At 35.0% G+C, this 21,068-nt stretch overlaps 1 protein-coding gene across 8 annotated transcripts in view; it reads right to left on the bottom strand.

Moving 5' to 3' along the window:
* LOC145292090 (high affinity cAMP-specific and IBMX-insensitive 3',5'-cyclic phosphodiesterase 8B-like) overlaps positions 1–21,068 on the bottom strand; it is a 973,128-nt gene that overhangs the window by 367,893 nt on the left and 584,167 nt on the right. The window lies entirely within an intron of this gene.

Genomic DNA, 21,068 nt, shown 5'->3' on the forward strand with positions numbered 1-21,068 from the left:
AATTAGCTGCAAAGTTCTTGGCAAAGTGTTTTGCTTTGTCTGATGCTGATGAGATTACCTCAGGTCCATTTATGAGAGTTGGGATAGAGCACATGCTTCTGTTCAGGATTCTGTTTGTTATTTGCCAAAACTGATGGGAACCAAGCCACTGCTCAGCTACTTTGGACTTGACGGACTGTGAAGACAACTCTCTTGCGTTCTTTATTACTTTTTTTTACAGTGGTTGCTGGCAGTTCTGAAAGTGGCTTTAGTCTCAGAACATCTATTAAGTTGGAAGCAATGGAAAAGGTAATTTCTATGTGCAATGGCAGCAGCACATTCTGGAGAGAACCACGGCTGGCTGTTAGATTTTTGCTGGAATTTTTCGAGGATATAAAACGGTCTATACCTACAATTAACCATTCTGTCAGGTCTGATACTATAGAGGACACATCCTTTTTAAACATGGAATGCAGAGGTAGATCTGATATAAATGTGCGGAAGCTATCCCAGTCAGCCATAGAGTATCGATATACTGTACGATGGAGAGGTACATCTGGGGACTTATTGCATTTTATTTTTATCTTAACTGATACAACTGAGTGGTCGGAAGATTCAAGTGGAGACAGAACAGAAGCTGAACACAGTTCAGGACAAGTTGTGAGAAAGAAGTCTACGAGACTTGCATACTGGCTGTCAGTATCGGGAACACGGGTGGGTTCGTGAACAATCTGAGTGAGGTCATAAGCAATGGAGAAATCGTGACAGAACCTCCCTTCATCATCGGTCTTGTTTGAGTGAGTTAACCATTCCACATTGTGAAAATTGAAGTCTTCACAGACATGAATATTAGCAGAAGGATAAGCAGATAGGACGTTGTCAATTTTCTCAGATATGCTTTTAAAGATAGTAACTCCGCTATAGTGGGGGGCGGGGCCATAGAGAGCAAATATAAATGCTGTAGTTTGAGCTAGTGCAACCCGGAAACATATAGGGTAAGTTAGGATCTTCTCTGGAGATGTCCCTACCACATGGAAAGCCATCTTTTATATAGGTACATATTCCATGCCCATGGCGATCTTGGGGATCAGATTTGGAAGTTAAATTAGAGTATCCTTTAATTACGAACTCATCTAGGGAAATCGTCTCTCCAATGCCAGTTTCACTTAGAAATAATATGCCTGGTTTAGTCTCCTGTAATTGGGTTTCAACTTCTGGAAGGTTAGAACGTAGATCCCTGATGTTAGAGAAGGAGACCTGGTAGTGGGGGTGTACGTTAGAAGTTGGAGATCCGGGTTTATGGTAACCATTTTATTTATTTTTATGTATAGTGCCCATTTCATTTATTTTTATGTATGGTGAACATTTTATTTATTTTATAGTGACCATTTCATTTTTTAATGTTTAGTGACCATTTTATTAATTTTTATGTATGGTGCCCATTTTATTAATTTTTATGTATAGTAACCATTTTATTAATTTTAATTATTTTTATAGTGATCATTTTATTTATTTTTATAGTGACCATTTTAATTATTTCTATGTATTGTGACCATTTTATTTATTTTATGGTGACCATTTTAATTATTTTTATAGTGATCATTTTATTTATTTTATAGTGATCATTTTAATTATTTTATAGTGACCATTTTAATTATTTTTATAGTGATCATTTTATTTATTTTTATGGTGACCATTTTAATTATTTTTATAGTGATCATTTTATTTATTTTTATAGTGATCATTTTCTTTATTTTATGGCGACCATTTTAATTATTTTTATGTATTGTAACCATTTTAATTATTTTTATAGTGATCATTTTAATGTTTTTTATGGTGACCATTTTAATTATTTTATGGTGACCATTTTAATTATTTCTATGTATTGTGACCATTTTAATTATTTCTATGCATGAAGCATAGGACTTTCAATTATTTATGTATGACAAGTGGCTCGTGCTGATTCTTTATTCCTGTGATATTTAGGCATGTAATTTGAGCAGCTTAGGGGGAATATAAAAAAAAAGTCTAAAACATTAAAAGGAAAAAATGTTCCTCTAAGTTAAAAATATGTTTTGTAAACACTACTTTGAAATCGGACCAGACAAAGCCACTTGATGAAAGGAGTTAAAAATTTTAAAAACAGCTAAAATACTACTCCAAGGCCAAAAACTTGCTAACGATAAGTGTTGGATGAAATAGATTCTACTCTTAAAAAAAAGAAAGCATTTACGACTAGAGATGGGTTATATTTTGGTGATGATGGGGATGGTGAGGAGGAGGATTTGGAGAACAGTGAAGAATAATATAATTCTATCTACCCACCACACCCAATAGAATGATATGGTTGCATGCTTCCGTAAACCTGTTTGTTAGAAGCGATTTAGAGTTTGTAAATAGTACATAATAAGTAATCCTATTTACTTCCTCCCCACGAGAGCAACGTTAAACACTATGCCGATTATAATGAATTTGAAAATCCATCTCACTCCCCCCCCTAACTCTGCAAAATAGCAATTGCCTCAGTTTAGAAGGACTTATCCTTCACTGACCGAGGACAGAATAGACTCAATGTGCCATCACAATACATACTACACTTCATATCTAGCCAAAAGGCCAAGAAACTTTTGCACAGATGTCTATTCCCTCTCACAGTGGGATGATGTGACACAAGGATCAGAAAGTGGAATTGAAGAGCCAATGCCCTAGAGGGAAAGCACTTTGACCTACAAAAAAAATACTTAGACAACCCCGTCAGCATTCCCTGATTAGGCACTTATCCCTGCTCAAGGAGATAAGGAAAATCTCCTAAAACTGTGCAGGAGCAACAACAGTCAACAGGGAAAAAGTAATTTCAATAATGGCCTATTGTAATGAAGCAACATGCTCTTATAGTAACATAGTGTGTATGGGCGTGTGTGAAAAAATCAGCAGCAGCTGTAGGATAGCTGGATAGCAAAAATATTAGCAGCAGCAGTCGTCTTAGCACATATGCAAATTAAGCAAATGTGCATGCGTTGAGGGTAAGAAGGCTCTGGCTGGGGCCGGTGTCAAGTGGGAGGGATGGAGACTTTTAAAAAAGCACATGTGTGTGCGAAAAGACTTTGGAAACATAATGAGATGTGTTGTTTTGGAAGAACCACAGATAAATGTATTTCAATTGCATTTTTAAAAAGTGCCGAGTTGGATTTTTATTTCTTTCTTGTTTCATTTGTTTGTTCCTTTGCGACGGTATCAGACAATGTGTGGGTCCGAGAGGTTTGAAATGTATCTACAAAGTTAAAAAGTAACGGCCACATTACACTATACTCTGATAGCAGTGGTGCCGAGGATAAACGCCGGCAACTGCTGTACATAGCTAGTAATAATAGCCCACACTTTTATTAAGGCTAGCTTTGCTTCATGTAAATGCGAAAGGAAATTCATATAGTTTACTAAGTTAATTGAATTCACTTTCAGCCTTCCTTCTGCTTCATTTTCTTTCTGAATTTATGATTTCCAAATCATGCCAGCATCACAAATAATGAGAAGTGATAATGCGACTCAATAGACAATATATTTTTTTTCATTTTTATTTGTACAATGGCACATTTCTTAAATATAAAAAAGAAATATTTCATACTGAGTTGTGTGGCTCGTTCAATGGAAAATGGAACCAGGATAAGATGCAAAATTCAATTCATGTCGCATCTATTTGTGTTCAATATGCATTCGTACTCTTAGGAAAGGTTTGAATCTTCAATTCTCCCTTTTCAGCTATGTTAAATAGTAACTTGTGTTTAACTAATCGTATATAATGAATATAATAATACTGTCATCTAAGCTTCAGCCTCTGTCCCATCGACGAAATGTAGCATCACTCTGCCTGTTCTACAAGTACTTTAAAGGTAAATGCTCCAACAAACTGCAAGCACTTGTACCCCTTCGACGTAAATACCCCCGACAAACCCGACAAGCAGCAAAAGCCCACCTCTTCACAGTTGAGATCCCTAGATGTAAGAGAGCCTTCTACTCCAGTAGTTTCTTCCCCAGAACTGCTAGACTTTGGAATTCCGGGTTCCTGCTTCCCCAACTGTACTGACATGCAGAAGTTCAAGTGTAATGTGAACTGACATCTTGCTGCCCAACTCCCTACATAGTACCTCTGTACTTATGTCTCTGATAGTAGCTCCCTACATCAAAGTGGCAATGTGCCTTGTTTGGGGTGAAAATATAATTAAAAAAAAAAAAAAGTTAGCAGTAAATATTGCACTTCAGCATAAACCCATTACTCTCCAGCATCCCATTAATAGAGTGTTCAAAAGAAGATTTACATTTACATCCAAAACTTTTTCTTAATTCGGCCGCTAATAGGTTAACTGGCCACAAAAGAGATGATGTGAGTCAAACCAAACTGTAGCGAGATGATATTTCCCATCTTATAATGGAAATCTAACGTCTGTAATCGAAACTACATAATATTGCAACAGATATGACAGATACGATTTATCTTGAACTTTTTTTCCAGCTTTAAAATAACTGCCATTGAAACAATATTATCTTAACCACATTAATTCTAGTTTTATAAAACTTTGGTTTAATAAATTAATGACCAAACAATACTATAATAATGACGTCTATATTGTTACGGGATTATTTGATCATTAAATTATTAATTGAAACAAACTGTTAGTCTTCATACCAAAATTACGATTTTCAGTTTTCAGAGGGAACTGTCATAAGAGAGAAAAGAAAGGCAGGGACAAGACAGAGAAAGGGAATCAGAAAAGAGAGAAAAAGGGTTAAGTGAGAGAGAGGGAAGAAAGAGAAAGAGAAATAAAATCCAACATGAAAATAAAGAGGCGACACGCTAGTGTCTTGATAGACGTCAGCTTTTTTACTTATTAAAAAAAAAACCAACAGATTTCTATTTCTCACAATGACATATTTAATTACCTGTTACTGTGTCTTCCTCGTCAATTATTCAAATACTAACACGACAACATTAAAAAAAGAAGGTGATGGGTGATAACGTATGTACGAACATTAATTGCCTTAGCTTGTTATTATATAGATGAGTCTGAGATTTTTATAACAACAATGAATTGAATCTATAAAACGTAGTTATAAGAGTGTGACAGGCAAATATGTCTCCCCCTCCCCCCCCTCCGAACTGTGTTACTGTTCCTTGGCGTTTTTGTCAGGAGCAAAGTGTAGTATCAGTTTTGATACTACACTTTATCTTTGTTTTGTCCTGAATCAGTGAAGGAAAAATCTTTCTAGACGGAGGCAATTTTAATATTTGTTCTAATCTAAAGTTCCCCTTTTTGGAGAACTGGATTTCTCTCTACATTAAAAAGAAATGACCTTGTGTCTAACTCTGCCCTCGTGGGGAAGCAAATAAATAGAAACTGTATTGCAGTTGTTTGGTGTAGATCAGAATTTGGTTTCAAAACACACATGAATTAAGTTACCTTGCCTCCATTGCATCCCATAGTGCTGAGTTCGATCGTTAACTATTTACTGACGGAAACAGTTTAAACAGAATATCCATGCCTAAATTAACATGGAAAGATCAATGAGAAGCTTTATTTAAAATGTTGGCTCAAATGCAAAATAATCTTTCAAATAATTTTCCTCCCGGGATTCAGTCATATTCGGTACTTTTGCATTAATTCTGACTCCTTATAATACATTTGTTAATTTATAGAAAGCTAATTGGATATATGCTTCCATTAAAGAGCGGAAACAGAGATGAAAAAGAAAAATAAACAGAGAAAAATATTTAATATTTCAATTTTGATATATTTTTTTGTTTGTTTTATAGATTTCGTTTTACTTGGTTTTTGAATTATTTATTATCTATAATGTCCTTCCAATCAGAACTTATTCATTCGATATTGATTTATCCCTTCTATAACGATTCCTCCGTGGCTTCCATAACAACAAATATTGGCTGTGTTTTAATGACGCTCATATCAATATAATAATGTACACACACACACATATATATATATATACATACAAGGTGTGTCTGAAAAGTAATGGGATCTGTGTATTACAAACAATTTATTTGGATTCCACACAACAAACTTTATGTTTTCTGTTTGTGAATTTTTGAGATGAGGATTGATTATTCATTTTATTTGGATTCTTCGGACTACTGTTCTCACCCTGAGTATTATTTTCACAACGTTTCAGTCGATGTAACTTTTAACCTTTTTAATTTAATCTACATGGGTGGCATGCTTTTGTTCTATCAGCTATTACTGGATAGAATCCTAAGTAATTTGCAATTATATTCTGAGTATCACCTGCACTGAGGATTGAATCTGAGTACTTATTAAAATTCAATTATAAGTCACACACTTCTGGAGGCTGAAGATTCAATCTTCAGTGCGGGCAACATTCAAAATACGATTTCAAATTACTTAGGAATTCTAACTGAACGAGAGCATGCTATCTTTTTGGATTATAAAGAAAGGGTGGCATTTGAAATTCTGCGTGGATTTCTGAGGTTGATAGAAAAATTTCCGAGTTCGACAAGATACACCTAAAGAAGGTGGAGGTTACATCGACCGAAATGTTGTGAAAATGACGCTCAAGGTAAGAACAGTAATTCAAAGAATCCAAATAATACGAACAAACTTTATATTATCTGTTTCTAAATTTTTGAGATGAGGATTGGTTAGTCATATTATTTGGATTATTCAGACTATTGTTCTCATCTTGAGTATTATTTTCATAACATTTCAGTCGATGTAACTTCTGACCTTCTCCAGGTATATCTTCTTGAACTTGATAACCTTTCTGTCGAACATGGAAGTCTGCATAGAATTTTGGATGGAACTCTTTATTTAATTCACGTGGGTAGCATGTTCTTGTCCCATCACCTGTGACTGATTAGAAGTCCTTAGTAATTTGCAATTGTGTTTTGAGTGTTGCCTGCACCGAGGGTTGAACCTGAGTACTTGTTAAAATTCAGCTGTAAAAAATCATATTCTTCTGGAGCTTTCTTAAAACTAAACGAAACTTGGAAAGTTTCTTTCCTAGAACTTCCCACCTTTGGAATAAAATACTGCAAGGTTGCTTCTCAGTTGACTACAACATTGTTTGTTTTCAAATCTGATGTGAATTCTAACACAACATTATTATCTCTCTTATGCTCATAGCTCACACAGTAAACCCAGTCCTGTTACTTTTCAGACGCATCAATTTCAATTTCAAGTACTCACTCGTTTAGTCCCACTGAATATACGATGAAACAGATTAACAAAGCTTGAATAACTTCCTGCACTGATGATTTCGGAAGGATGAAACACTAGTGTCTGTAAGTATTAAATGATTATTTATAATTATATATATATATATATACTAGACTACCCGTGACCCGTTGAGACAGTATGTTATATCAGCTATGGAATTAATGTATGAGCATGACACTTATGACGTAATGAAACTAGTTTTTTGTGACATAACAGAAACATTTCTATGAAAGTATATTAAAATGAAAAAAGAATATAGATAGATTTCTATGAGTCGTTCTGTTTATAATTGTTTATTTTTGAAACAAAAAAAAAAACAAAACTTACAGCCCTTGAATTATAAGTGGTTTGCCATACTTATAAGTAAATCTGCACTGAACAGATACCATAATACTTAAAGTTAAATTCAAATTTTGATATATCTTTTAATTTAAACGCGTAAAAAAAATAACAATTAGGACGCTGAAAACGTGCACAGTAAAACAATACATTTTATTGTCGCATTGATTATTTATTGTTAACGCAAATAAAAAAAAGCATATTTTTGGGGTTATAAATTTATATTGGCAGTGTAGAAGAAAATGTATGAATGTTTTTTAAGAAAGGTGTATTAAAAAATGGAGACTAAATTAAAAAAGAAATAAAGGCAGTGGGTAAATCGCTGTTGTAAAATGCTTTTATGGTTGTCAACGGATTAAAGTGAATTATTTGTAAGAAAATTGCGTAAAAATTACTTAAACGTATTACGGAAATGAACGATGTAAAAGAAATGCAGAAAGTATTAACAATTGTTTATTTGGATGATTTAAATGCGAAAAAAAAACAATTGGGTCACTGAAAACGTACACAGTAAAACAATACGTTTTATTGTCGCATTGATTATTTGTTTATGTACACATGCGAAACTGGAAGTCGTAAACCGGATGTTGGGTTACAACACCCGTTACAAGGTCATTTGAGTTTTATAATTATATATACATACACACACACACACACACACACACATATAATAAATCGGTATTTTTGTCTGTTTGCTTATTCACAATGGCGTGATATATATATATATATATATATATATATATATATATATATGCTATGACGTCCTTGTGAACAAACAGACAGGAATACTGATTTATTATAATATATACACACACACACACACACATATATATATATATATATATATATATTGTAGTACATAAGTTCAGAACAACGTGGTACTGTCGGTTTTGAATCAACATGTGATCACATCTCTTTAACTCTCATAAGCCACTGTTGATGGTGCTGGTCACTTGATTCGAAATCTGAACTCCTGTAATAGAATATATATATATATATATATATATATATATATATATATATATATATATATATATATATATATACTATAATAATTATTAAATACCTACAGACACTAGTGTTCAGAATCACTAGTGTTTTTGGAATCATCAGTGCAGGGTGTCACGATAAAAACCGGTCAATAAATTCGAACCTGGCATCAGAAGCCATCTCTGACTTCATTAGCAAGGACCTAATCCATTCGGCCACCGTTAACCGTGAGAAATACTGTTGAAATTTAAACATTTATTTTTAAATGTTTTTTTTAACGTCTGTCAGAGTGATCTAATCATTATATGATGATCTGCACATCCGAGCTAAATTGACCAACTTTATTTCAACTGAAAGTGCTGAACGATAAGAAACGAATTTCCTAAAGGGGCTGACATAATTATTTACTATAATAATAATTAAATACCTACAGACACTAGTGTTTTTATCCTTTTGAGGCGGTTTTGAATCATCAGTGCAGGGTGTCACAATGCAAGTTTTATTAAATCTATCTGATACTTGCTCTATATTTTAACACCTTAAAATGTATTCATGTCCCACACCCACTTTAGGTTACTATTTGTAGATAATGATAAATTATGTTTTTTACCTATATAGTATACTTACAACCAGACTTTACAGGACCAGTCACCATAGTTGATTGAAAATTTCTTGGGGCAACTAAATGCCGTAAATCACTCGATAAAATTTCTTTAAATAAAGAAACTGGAAAAACTCATTTATTTTACGACCCTCAAATATGCGGTGACTTAGAATGACCTATGTCTCATCATTTGTGAATTCTTTCATCTCTAGCTGTGAGACCTTGGAATATCATATTGAAAAAAGGGTGGTCACGCTAAAGGTCAACAAGAGGTCAAATTTACACATTCAGTGTGTAGTCAAAATGTCGCCTTGATTTAGCTCTCTGATTTTCAAATTCATTTGGAAAAAAAATTCTTCGACTACATACACTTCATGCTTACAAAAGTAAAGACGAACATTTGAAAAAGGAAAAAACGGATCGTTCCGTCAAGCATCCTAAGAAATAATTCTTATTTCTATGGAACAATTATATGAATGATGCTATATAAAGAAACTGGTGTTGTATTTTAACGGTTTGTTGAATATTTACTGAAATGTTTGTAGTAATAAACTAGTTGATTTACAAGAGTTAAACAAATATTAAGTATCCTGTACCTCTATAAGGCCACTATTCGCCCATGTAGGAGTATTGCTGCCACATCTGGGCTGGTGCATCTGCTACTAGTCTCTCGCTCCTTGACAAGGTTCAAAAGAGAGTCGCAAACCTGATAGGCCCTGAACTGGCATCTAAGTTTCAGCCTCTGTCCCATCGACGAAATGTTGCATCCCTCTGCCTTTTCTACAAGTATTTTAGTGGTGAATGCTCTGACGAACTGCAATCACTTGTGCCCCCACGACGTGAGCACCCTCGACAAACCCAACAGACTGCTAAATCCCACCCCCACACTGTAGAGATCCCTAGATGTAAAAGATCTTTTTACTCCAATAGTTTCTTCCCCAGAACCGCTAGACTCTGGAATTCCATTCCAGGTCCCTGCTTCCCCAACAGTATTGACGTTCAGAAGTTCAAGTGTAACGTGAACCGACATCTTGCTGCTCAAATCCCTACATAGTACCCCAGCAGTTGTTGCCCCTGATAGTAGCCCCCTACACCAAAGTGGCAATTTGCCTTGTTTGGGGTGAAAATGTAATAAAAAAAAAAAAAAAAAAAATATTTTCTTGTTAGATTTTTTTTTTTTTTTTTTTTTTAATTCAATTTTCACCCCAAACAAGGCACAGTGCCACTTTGAAGCAGGGGGCTACTATTAGGGAATTAATTAGCGGGGTCATTATGAAGGGAGAAGAGTAGAAAGATGTTTGTTAACATTACACTTGAACTTCTGCATATCATTGCAGTTGGGAAAGCAGAATCCCGGAAGGGAGTTCCAAAGACCCGCAGTTCTGGGGAAGAAACTATTGGAGTAAAAGGCTTTCTTGCACCTAGGGATCTCCACTGTAAAGGGATGAGACTTAGTAGCTTGTCGGGTTTGTCGGGGAGGTACAAGTGTTTGCAGTTCGTCAGAGCATTCACCATTAAAGTATTTGTAGAACAGGCAGAGGGATGCAACATCTCGTCGATGGGACAGAGGCTGAAGCCTAGATGACAGTTCAGGACCTATCAGGTTGGCGACTCTTTTTTGAACCCTGTCCAGGAACGAGAGACAAGCAGCAGATGCACCAGCCCAGATGTGACAACAGTACTCCATACATGGGCGAATGGTTGCCTTATAGAGGTATAGGATACTGGCAGGCGTAAGTAGTTTTCTAGCACGGTAGAGGGAGCCAACCTTCCTTGCAGCAGCCTTGGCAATGCTCTCAATGTATCTATTCCAGTTCATATTCCCTGTAAACGTTAGGCCGAGGAGTTTAAAAGAAGTACTTTCAGGCAATGTGTTCTTGGCCATTGCTATTGGTGGTAGAGAAGGTTTCTTGTAGTTATTGAATGAAACAAGCTTAGTCTTAGCAGCATTGAATGAGACCAACCATTTTTGGCCCCATTCCACTACGGATTGGAGGTCATCCTCTAGTGTTTCTGCCATTTTCTTGGATATGTGTTCATTTGTTTTCCCCTCATATCTGTTATAGAGAGTGGTGTCATCGGCAAATATACCCATCTCCGAAACAATATTATCAGGGAGGTCGTTTATGAATATCAGGAACAATAGAGGTCCAAGGATAGACCCCTGAGGCACTCCCGCATTTATGTCATATTGTTTGGATGTACGTCCGTCGAGGACAACTTTGATTTTTCTATTACTTAAGAAGGATTTAATTACGTTATGAATTCTTCCAGTGATTCCATATGATCTAATTTTCCTTAGAAGACCATCGTGCCATACCCTGTCAAAAGCCTTAGATATATCAAGGGCCACCGCTCTACCCTCCCCTGTTTTATCCAATGAACGGTATATACGTTCAGAAACTACAGTTAAGATATCTGCTGTTGAACGGGCTTGCCTGAATCCATATTGTTTGTCAGTCAGGAGTTTAGCAGCTGTTAGGTGCTGGACTAGGACTTGATTAACTAAGGACTCAAATATTTTGGCGAAAAGCGGGAGGAGGCTAATGGGGCGATAATTTAGTGGGTCAGTTCTTTCACCAGAATTCTTGAAGACTGGTACCACAGAGGCGGTTTTCCAGCAGTCGGGAAAACAAGATTCGTTAAGGCATTTATTGTAAAGTTTGGACAGAACTGGAGCAACCTCGGCAGAGCATTTTTTTAATAGCACAGCCGGGATGAGATCTGGTCCACATGCTTTAGAGGTGTCTAGGTTTTTTATAATAGCATGTACCTGAGAAGGGGTGATTTTCAAATCGTCAAGTGTGGCGTCTGTTCGCAGAGGAAAATCAGGGAGTGAGTGGTGTACCGAGTTCAGTGTGGAGTTTGAGGCAAACCGACTGGCAAGCAGATTAGCCTTGTCAGTTGCCGTGCAAGCAACCTCATGATTGTTTGTTAGTGGGGGAATAATTGACTGTCCATTATTAACTACGCTGTTGTAGATTTTCCAAAAATCCCGGGTTCCTAATTTCTGTGCTTCGATGCGCTTTCTGGTGGTTTCAGAGTAATCTGACTTAGCTGTGTCTATCACTCTCTTACAATTATTTCTAGCTTCTATAAACTTCTGTTTATTTGAGCTGGACTTATGTCGGTTGAATCTGCGGAACGCATGCTGCCTTTGACAAATGGCAGCTGCACAAGCAGAAGTAAACCATTGGGGGGAGTGGGGCTTGCTATAGTATTTCCGTGCGGGAACATGTGCTTCAATAGCAGTTTTGAACCATTCAGTTGTCTCATTTGCACACTGTTCCGCTGGAAGAGTAAAGATATTTTGCCATGGGGCATCTCTGATGAGCTCCCTGATGGCTTCCCAATCAGCCTTTTTGTAATACCTCGTTGTTTTGAGTAGTGGGTCTTCAGTTTTAGGGCGAGAATTTAGGCTGATTTCTACCATTATCACAGCGTGATCAGCATTCCCGAGTGGGCTGTGGGCATTTGTTGTACAGTCATTGGGAACCGTTGTCAGAAAGAGATCTAGAAGTGAGGCATGTTGATCGTGCTGGTCTGGGAAACGTGTCGGAAATGTAACCAATTGAGATAGGGAATGAGATATAGAGAAGCTATATGTGGCGCTACCAGCTACGTCTGTGTGATTATACACACGGTAATTTCTTGAATTGTTGTAAAATTATTTACTATTATTGACTGAAACAAATACAAAGTCGGATGAGTAAAAATATTTTGGGGCGAGTAAATTTTTCCTCACCCTGATTTTTTTTTTAAATCTCAAAGGCTGCTTACAACATATGTCCACCACTTTACCATAAATTCACAATAAAATTATTCACAATCCACGCATACAAGTTCCTTGTGATTCATATAACCTGAAGATGATCCCTGGAGGACTTGAAATTAATTGTGTAGCACCATGAACATTTCTGATGGCTTCCTCTAAAGCAAGTGTCAACTTGACTGTAAGAAGTTTATTCTACTGCTCGAAAAGATTTGCAAGAGAATGAGTCTATACTGTTTCACAAAACTTGCATAAATGTAAAAATTCTGCCTAAATAAACATGTATAAGTTCAAGTATATTGATTAAATAAACTAAAAAAAACAAAACAAGAAAAAAACGTTTTCTTTCCAAAGTGCTCGATGCGTGAGTAGAGCTTTTATAAATAAAGTTACATAAACATCAAAAAGAACTTACACGGATTCACCAACCGTTTGATGTTAGCACATCTCATCGAGATTCCAAAATTGTAATTCAGGGAATCTTATTTACTCGGTTTCTAATCAATATGGATTAAATTTAATGCATTTTTTTTTTGTAAATCTGAAAAAGAAATTTACATTTTAAATTGGAGGCTGTGCCGTTATTATGCCCCCCTCCCTATATACTTATGATTGATGGAGGGGGGCATAATAACGGCACAGCCTCCAATTTAAAATTCAAATTTTTTTTCAAATTTTTTTGAATCCGTGTAAGTTCTTTTTGATGTTTATATAACTTTATTTATAAAAGCTCTACTCAGCATCGAGCACTTTAGAAAGAGAACGTTATATATACTCTTTATTTGTTTTTACATAAGCAGTAATCAATCAGCTAGTTACCAGTAACTAGAGACCTCTTCAGGCGATAAAGCATGTTCATGACTGTGTAGCAAAACATTACTGCTTATGTAAAAAAACAAAGAGAAAGGGTAATTTGATGCGCTAAGCTGTGCCCTCCAGCGTTGAACCCTCCAGCGTTGAACCCTCCAGATTTGCATTTTGAGGGTGCTGGCAATGGTCCTGTTGTTATAACTTGGATCGGTAGAGAGCATGAGTTGTACAGTGGAGCATTTCCGATCTTGCTCATTAAACATAGTGTCACTTTCACACATGATAGAAGGCGCCTATCGCTCTTGGGATTTGTATCAAACTGGTCAACTAGTAGATAGCCTGCAACAAAAAGAAAACTGGTTTTAATCAAACAGAAATGGAATCATACCATCTTTTCTAGAGTGACATTTTTATTATTCCACCCTGTAGTTCACAATACACTGTAGTCTACATTGCTCTGTAGAGAACCTACTGTTGATTTTATAAAATTATTTTTTATATATAATGGCTTGAATTAAAGTTTAAAATGCAAAAGTCAAGTATCATACTTGTGCTCTAAAGAGAAACATTCATTTCGAACGTGCCCCTCTCATATCAAAGACTGTAAATTTTATATGTTGGACCTTTCGGCTAGTGTGATAATAAAAATTCCGAAATGCACTTGTGGTGTAAGGCTGTGTAAGGTGTTAACTTCGGTCAAAATCGTTTTTTTTTTCATCAAATTATTTCAGTTATCGATTATCAATACTTATGGAAGACATTCCGATACAAAACCTATCTAAGAACACTTCCACGCACATAAAGTACCTTTGTGTGCGATTTTATAAAAATCGGGCTAGCCATTTTCGAGTTCATAGGGAACGAATTCACAGACAAAGTTCCTTTTATATAATAGTAGAGAGAGATATTGGTGTGTTTTTTTTGGCAATACCGTAAGATGCTATCATCGTTTAAAATGGCCTCTATCAAAGCCAGATACCAAACCCCTACTCAAAACCTGCTGGAACTGGCAAAAGGCCATTTAATATGTTACAGTGAGTTGATCAATAGTAGAGTGACATTCAGAATGGCGTTTTTGAAGAATATTGTAAATATACAATGCCTTCTACTACAGTTCAGTTCCGGCCATTTGAGCACAATTTCCCATCTCAGAATGCAAATGAGCTTAGCATTGAAAGTCTGACCCTGGGGGATGAAGCCGTTGTGAATAACGTCATGTTGAAAAAGAAAATCATGGAACCCTGCTTGTTCAGAATTGTACTGACCCCTTGTCATCCTCCAATAATGCATGAGCATTGTTAAAGTCAGAGAAACATAGCTGGGTTCATTGATTCATTGCCCACCGTAGGGATCCTTTTAACATTTCAATATTCCCAGTAAATAATTCTTATACGGTATACGATAATTGCTCTCAATTCAAGAATGAAATCTATTCTCATGTTGGAAACGTGGTTGGCATACATGATCAGAAAAATACATGGAAAACAAATTAAAATGTCTACATCCATTAATGATGAAAATGCTATTTCAACCTTAAGCATAACAAATAAATAGAATGCTTTTGTTGCATGACCGATTAATGAAAATGCTGTTTCAAATTTAACCATAGCAGACAAATTAAACTGTTTTAAACTTAAACATAGCAGACTACTAAAAATTACATTTCAACCTGAAGTATGACAGACTAACGAACATTCCATTCCAACCTAGAATACAACAGGCCAATGAAAATAGTATTTCAAGCTTAAGCTTGTCAGACAAATGAAAATACTGTTTCTACCTAAATCATAAAAGATAAATAAAAATGCAATTCCAACCTAAAGCATGCTAGACAAATGAAAATGTTTTTTCGAACTTAAGGATGGGCATTCTCTCTTGAACAGAGTGCAAACAAGAATTTTTAACCAAATAGATCCCGCATTGTCTGCTAAGCTCCAGCCACAGTCGCACCATTGCAATTTTGTAAGTACTTCCATGGAATGTACTCCAATGAACTTACTGCATTTGTATTCTCTTAAAGAAAATAGTCCCAACCAACACGACCAGCAGCAAAATGTCACCCTTTCACCATAGAAATCCCCAGATGCCATAAACTCTAATAGCTTCTTACCTCGAACCGCTTGCCTTGGTAATTCTTTTCCTGTTCCCTGCTTTCCTGACCATATCAACGTGTATAAATTTGAATACAAATGTGAACAAACATCTTTCTGCATAACTCCCAATCAGTTTACTCTTCTATAAATCTGGATCATATCATAGTAGCCCCTTAAACATTAGTGATAATATACCTTGTTTTGAATGAATAAAAGTAAAAAAAAAAAATTAAATTAAAAATTAAATTAAAAAAATATATACATTGCTAGCTAAGTATCCAATGCCTGCATATTAAAATATTTTGAAATGTTTTGCTATTTCAAATTCATATTGATGCCACAACGTCTATTAAAAATCCCAAGCTGTGATGAACTGGCAATGACTTTACTTGGACACAATTTGACAGCTACTTTACATAGATAAATAAACACAAGTGCATGCGTACATGTCCATACATTAATGTTATGAGAAAGCAGTCTCATGTATCACTGCATGGAAAAAAGAATTGGTGTTATGTACCTTTGAGTTGGACCAGGCTGGGCCCAAGCCTGCTAAGTGGACCTGGAAAAAGGATAGTTTAAGCTGTGATCTGAAGGTATAGATTTTTCCCTCTTATATTGTTGGTAAAGAAAAAAAATAGGTTTGCTTTTAACAATACAAACGTATTAAATTATTTATACTAAATTTATTTATACAAACATTGATGGCTACATATATGCATACATGTTTCTGTAATCACCCGTTTTATGGAGACTATGTCTTCAAGCCAAGAATTTCCCTCGCAATTTCAACTCAAGATACAAAGTCATTCTCTTATATTACCTACAAAGAGAGAATCTTATCTTAGGTTAGGGAGGGGGACACAGAGAAGTAATTCATTTGGAATAGGGGGTAGGGAGGTTGGTCTGCGAGAGGATAAGTAAGGGCATGCCGCTGATCCATCTATTCATCTCATGCTTTTATTTTATCCCATTCTTAACTTCCATGGGAACAATTTTTATTTTTATTATTTTTATAACCTTTAAATTAAGTATCCATTCTCCCGTGTACTATTAGAAAATACTTAAGAAGCTTGCCAATTAAATCATTTATATATTATTTTTCCATTTTTTCATATGTAAATTCAGTCCAATTAAAATTCCATACAATGTCTAATCTTTTAAGAATGACTATGATTTTAAATTTGAAAAATTGTAAAAAAAAAAAAAAAAATAATCTATTAGCAGGACCCATGGAAATTCCACAGTTGTATCTTTGGGATGAAGGTCTATCTCTAAAATCCTTGTAGGAGTTTGTGACATATTTCTATTCTATAGATGTCCGACAAAAAGATTTATCCCACGATATTATTGCATCAGCTTTGTTTAAACTGAAATATACTTACATAACTATTTTGATTAATGCAGTTTTAGAATATATATAGTAATAGGAATTTGTGAAATGCTTTCATTTTATTGACGTCTTGTGCGAATGCTGTTGTAATAGCCCTAGTAATAATGAAACACTTCTAGAACTTTTAATGACTAAAAGAGATCAGAACGAGATTGTTATGATAAGCGGCATCGGAAAATAGATTGCATCACTAAAGTTATGGGTTTAAAAAGTTGCATTTTTGTGGTGTTCAGTTGTCATCAAGGAACCTGACAAGAATAAAAATATTCTCATACTTGTTTGACTTATAGATCATGTGACTTACGCTTTACATTTTCTGAAAATCATATTTTTCATCAAATCTAATACATAAAAGGCTATATGTCTCTCTGTCTGTCTATCTGTCTTCATATTTTCAAACTCTATCTCCACCAAAACTAAAAGTCGAAGAGCAGAGCTAGGAGGGGCCTCAAATGATTGGATTTTTTTATGGACCGTTCTTTTATGTTAAAATAGTTTTTCAAGGGTTAAAAATGGATCAAAATTGAAAAATCGTTATAAATTTTTTCATTCATCTTAATTTATTTTTAATTCTTAATCAGTTCATATGCGTGTCACGTTGGTAACAGTGGTAACGTCACCAGCTTTGAATACTACAGTTTCAGTTTCGATTCTAGCTGATGCCACACAATTTTTTTTTTTTTTTTTACTTTTAAAATCGCAACTCTATAATATATACGGAATTTGGATAAATTAAAATATCATATTAAACGTGTTTTATGTCAAGGCAAAGCCAGTCCCTTCCTGCTAATCTAATATATATGTGTCTTTTTGTCCGTATGTCTGTCTGTCTGTCTCCATATTTTTAAATTCTAATCCAGCCGAAACTAAAAGTTGAAGAGCGGCGCTAGGGGCATCAAATGATTGGATTTTTGATGGGCTGTTCTTTTATGGGTCTTTAGTTAGTTAAAATAGTTTTTAAGGGGTCAACATTGAAAAAGTCGTTAGACATTTTTTACATTCATCTTAATTTATTTTTATTTCTAATTTTTAATCAGTTTATATGCATGTTGCGCTGGTACAATAGTAACGTCATCAGCTTTGAATGCTACAGTTTTGCTTTCAGTTTCGATTCTAGCTGATGGCACCCAAATACTCTTTTTTTTCATTTTTGAAATCACGACTCTATAATAATATATATGAAATCTAGAGAAATTTACGATCGGGCAAAGCCACCCCTCCCTGCTAGTAACTGATAACCGATTCCTCTCATCAACCCTTATCCTTGAGTGGCTTTTGGCTTTGATAAGAGATAAGTTATTATGTATCAAAAGTTCAAGTAAGTTTTCTTTCTTATGTCAACTGAACGTGTGATTTAGCATCTAAAGAAGCTTTGCAACAGGGTTCGGCTGCATTCAAAGAAATCAACCTCATTTTAGAGATGAAGATGAAGAAGGATATGAAAGGAGGTTGAGGTGTGTATTGATTTTCATTTCAGTAGTTAACAGCAACCTCCAGTTATACTAACAGCCCTAAAGATGCTGTCACCATGGCTTCAAATTCAGTGACCTTTATACCTGAATATTAACATTCCTCATGGATCGTCAGGCTGTAATTATTGAAGAATTAACAAGATACAAAAAAAAATTTTTTTTTCAATTAATTATTTGCCGAATCAATTCACCGGACACGCAAAAAAAAAAAAAAAAAAGCATTCACTATGATCAAATTATTTAATAATAGAATTAGAAAGCACATAGAGAGAACGTATTTCAGCCAGAATTCTTTAAAAAGTTCATAAAAATTGTAAATAGGGGCAGACGCTATCAAGGGAGATAACTATTATCATTCAAATAATTTCATGTATCTCTTTGTTTGTTGGTCTATTATCTTTTAAGTTTCAAATGTCATTTTCGTCTGTCATACTTATATTTGAAATTCTATTTTCATCTGCCATACTAAAGTTTGAAATGTCATTTTCGTCTATTATGCTTACTTTTCAAATGTCATATTTATCTATTATGCTTAAGTTTCAAGTGTCATTTTCGTCTGTTATGCTTAAGTTTGAAATGTCATTTTCGTCTATTATGCTTAATTTTGAAGTGTCATTTTCGTTTTTCAGACTTAAGTTTAAAATATCATTTTCGTCTGTCATACTTAAGTTTGAAATGTCATTTTCATCTGTCATGCTTATGCTTTAAATGCCATTTCTTTCTGTCATGCTTATGTTTGAAATGCTGTTTTCGTCTTTTATGCTTACATTTGCAATGTCATTTTCTGTTTTTCATGCTTATGCTTGAAATGTCATTTTCGCCTCTCATGCTTACGTTTGAAATGTCCCACTCAAGCGTGAAATAGCATTTTCTATGGTCCGTCATGTTTCTGTTTTTAGTTTGTAAAAATGCTAAAAGCTAAAAGATTCTTGCGGATAAAAGTTAATGAGATTGTTAATTGGATGCTGAACGTTGCCATCAGAGGTTTGAAAGTAGTTGACGGAAAATATAAATTCTGATTACTTAAAAGGACATCTCGACAAATATTTGATGACATTGGATTTGAAGACATTCTTGTTGTAGTGTACAGGGAAGCAGTCCTGTGGCAATGAGTTACATAAATAGAAGCTTATTGGAAATAAACTTTGATCAGGGAAACTCTGTTTGGTTTTAGCCACACAGAGGATCAAATAAAACTTCTTTTGTAGTGGCAGTAGCAAGTAGAGTTCTTGCAGTGAATGTTCTATAGAAGGAAATCAGAGATTGGAGGTCAGTCGAGCACCTACCATGGAAGTAGTGAAAGAATAGAGAAAAACTATCAACTGTGTTTCTGTGAGAGAGAGGCTTTAGGGAGAATAGACTGCAAAGTCGATTTTGTACTATGTCAAGAAAGAGTATTCTGGGTGGACACTCCTCATATGTGGTAGTACTATTCTATCTTAGAACATATCTTACTCTTATATGAGTAGAGGATTGCATCAGAAGTCATGTATTCTCTAGAATAATGTTCAAAATGGTTCCATTCTAATTTGCTTGGATTAATGATTCTTGCCATTAATCAATCTGTGATTCCTTAATTTAAAATATCATTTTCATCGGCCTGTCACGCTTAAGTTTGGAAAAGCATTTTCATTGATCTGTTATGCTTAATTTCCAAACAGCATTTTCGTTGGTCTGTTATTCTGAAGTATCAAACAGCATTTTCGTTGGTCTTTCATGCTGAAGTTTAAAAAAGCACTTTCGTTGGTCTGTCACACTTAAATTTGAAATAGCATTCTCGTCGGTCTGTCACACTTATCCATAATTACAATGAAAGTCGGCGCAGTATGCTTGAATTTGAAATGCCATTTTCATCACTACATTCTAATTAAATCATAAAAATGGACCCATTCTTGTTGCAGAACTTGTCTTCTATCAGCACTGCAAAGAATTCTCTATTACTGTGGACCTATTTCCCTACAGACTACAACATGGTCGCTTTTCAAGTCCAATGTCAAATATCTATCATGCCATCCTGTAAATTAAACAAAGTTCTCAATCCTTTCATAGTACTGCTCCATCATCTACCTAAAAATCTCTATAACACTTTTTTATCAAGACCTAGGGCACACTCGAGGATAAGGGTTAATGAGATAACAATGTAATGATCAGTAATGGAGAAAGTTCGGTAGAAATTGATTATTTAAGAAGATGGCTCCATAAGAACTTGTTTACATTGGACTCTAAAATAATCATGTTATAGTTAGGTGGAAGCAACCCCACAGTATTGTGTTTCACAGATGGGCAGCTCCAGGAAAAAAGGCTTGCCTATGGAATTTTCGTTTAGTTTTAGTTACAGATAGAGAATAAGGGAAATTGTTGACATTGGTTGT

The sequence above is a fragment of the Euprymna scolopes genome, chromosome 13 (assembly GCF_053919585.1).
Source record: "Euprymna scolopes isolate OS-2025 chromosome 13, ASM5391958v1, whole genome shotgun sequence".
In the NCBI taxonomy this organism is placed as follows: Eukaryota; Metazoa; Mollusca; class Cephalopoda; order Sepiida; family Sepiolidae; genus Euprymna; species Euprymna scolopes.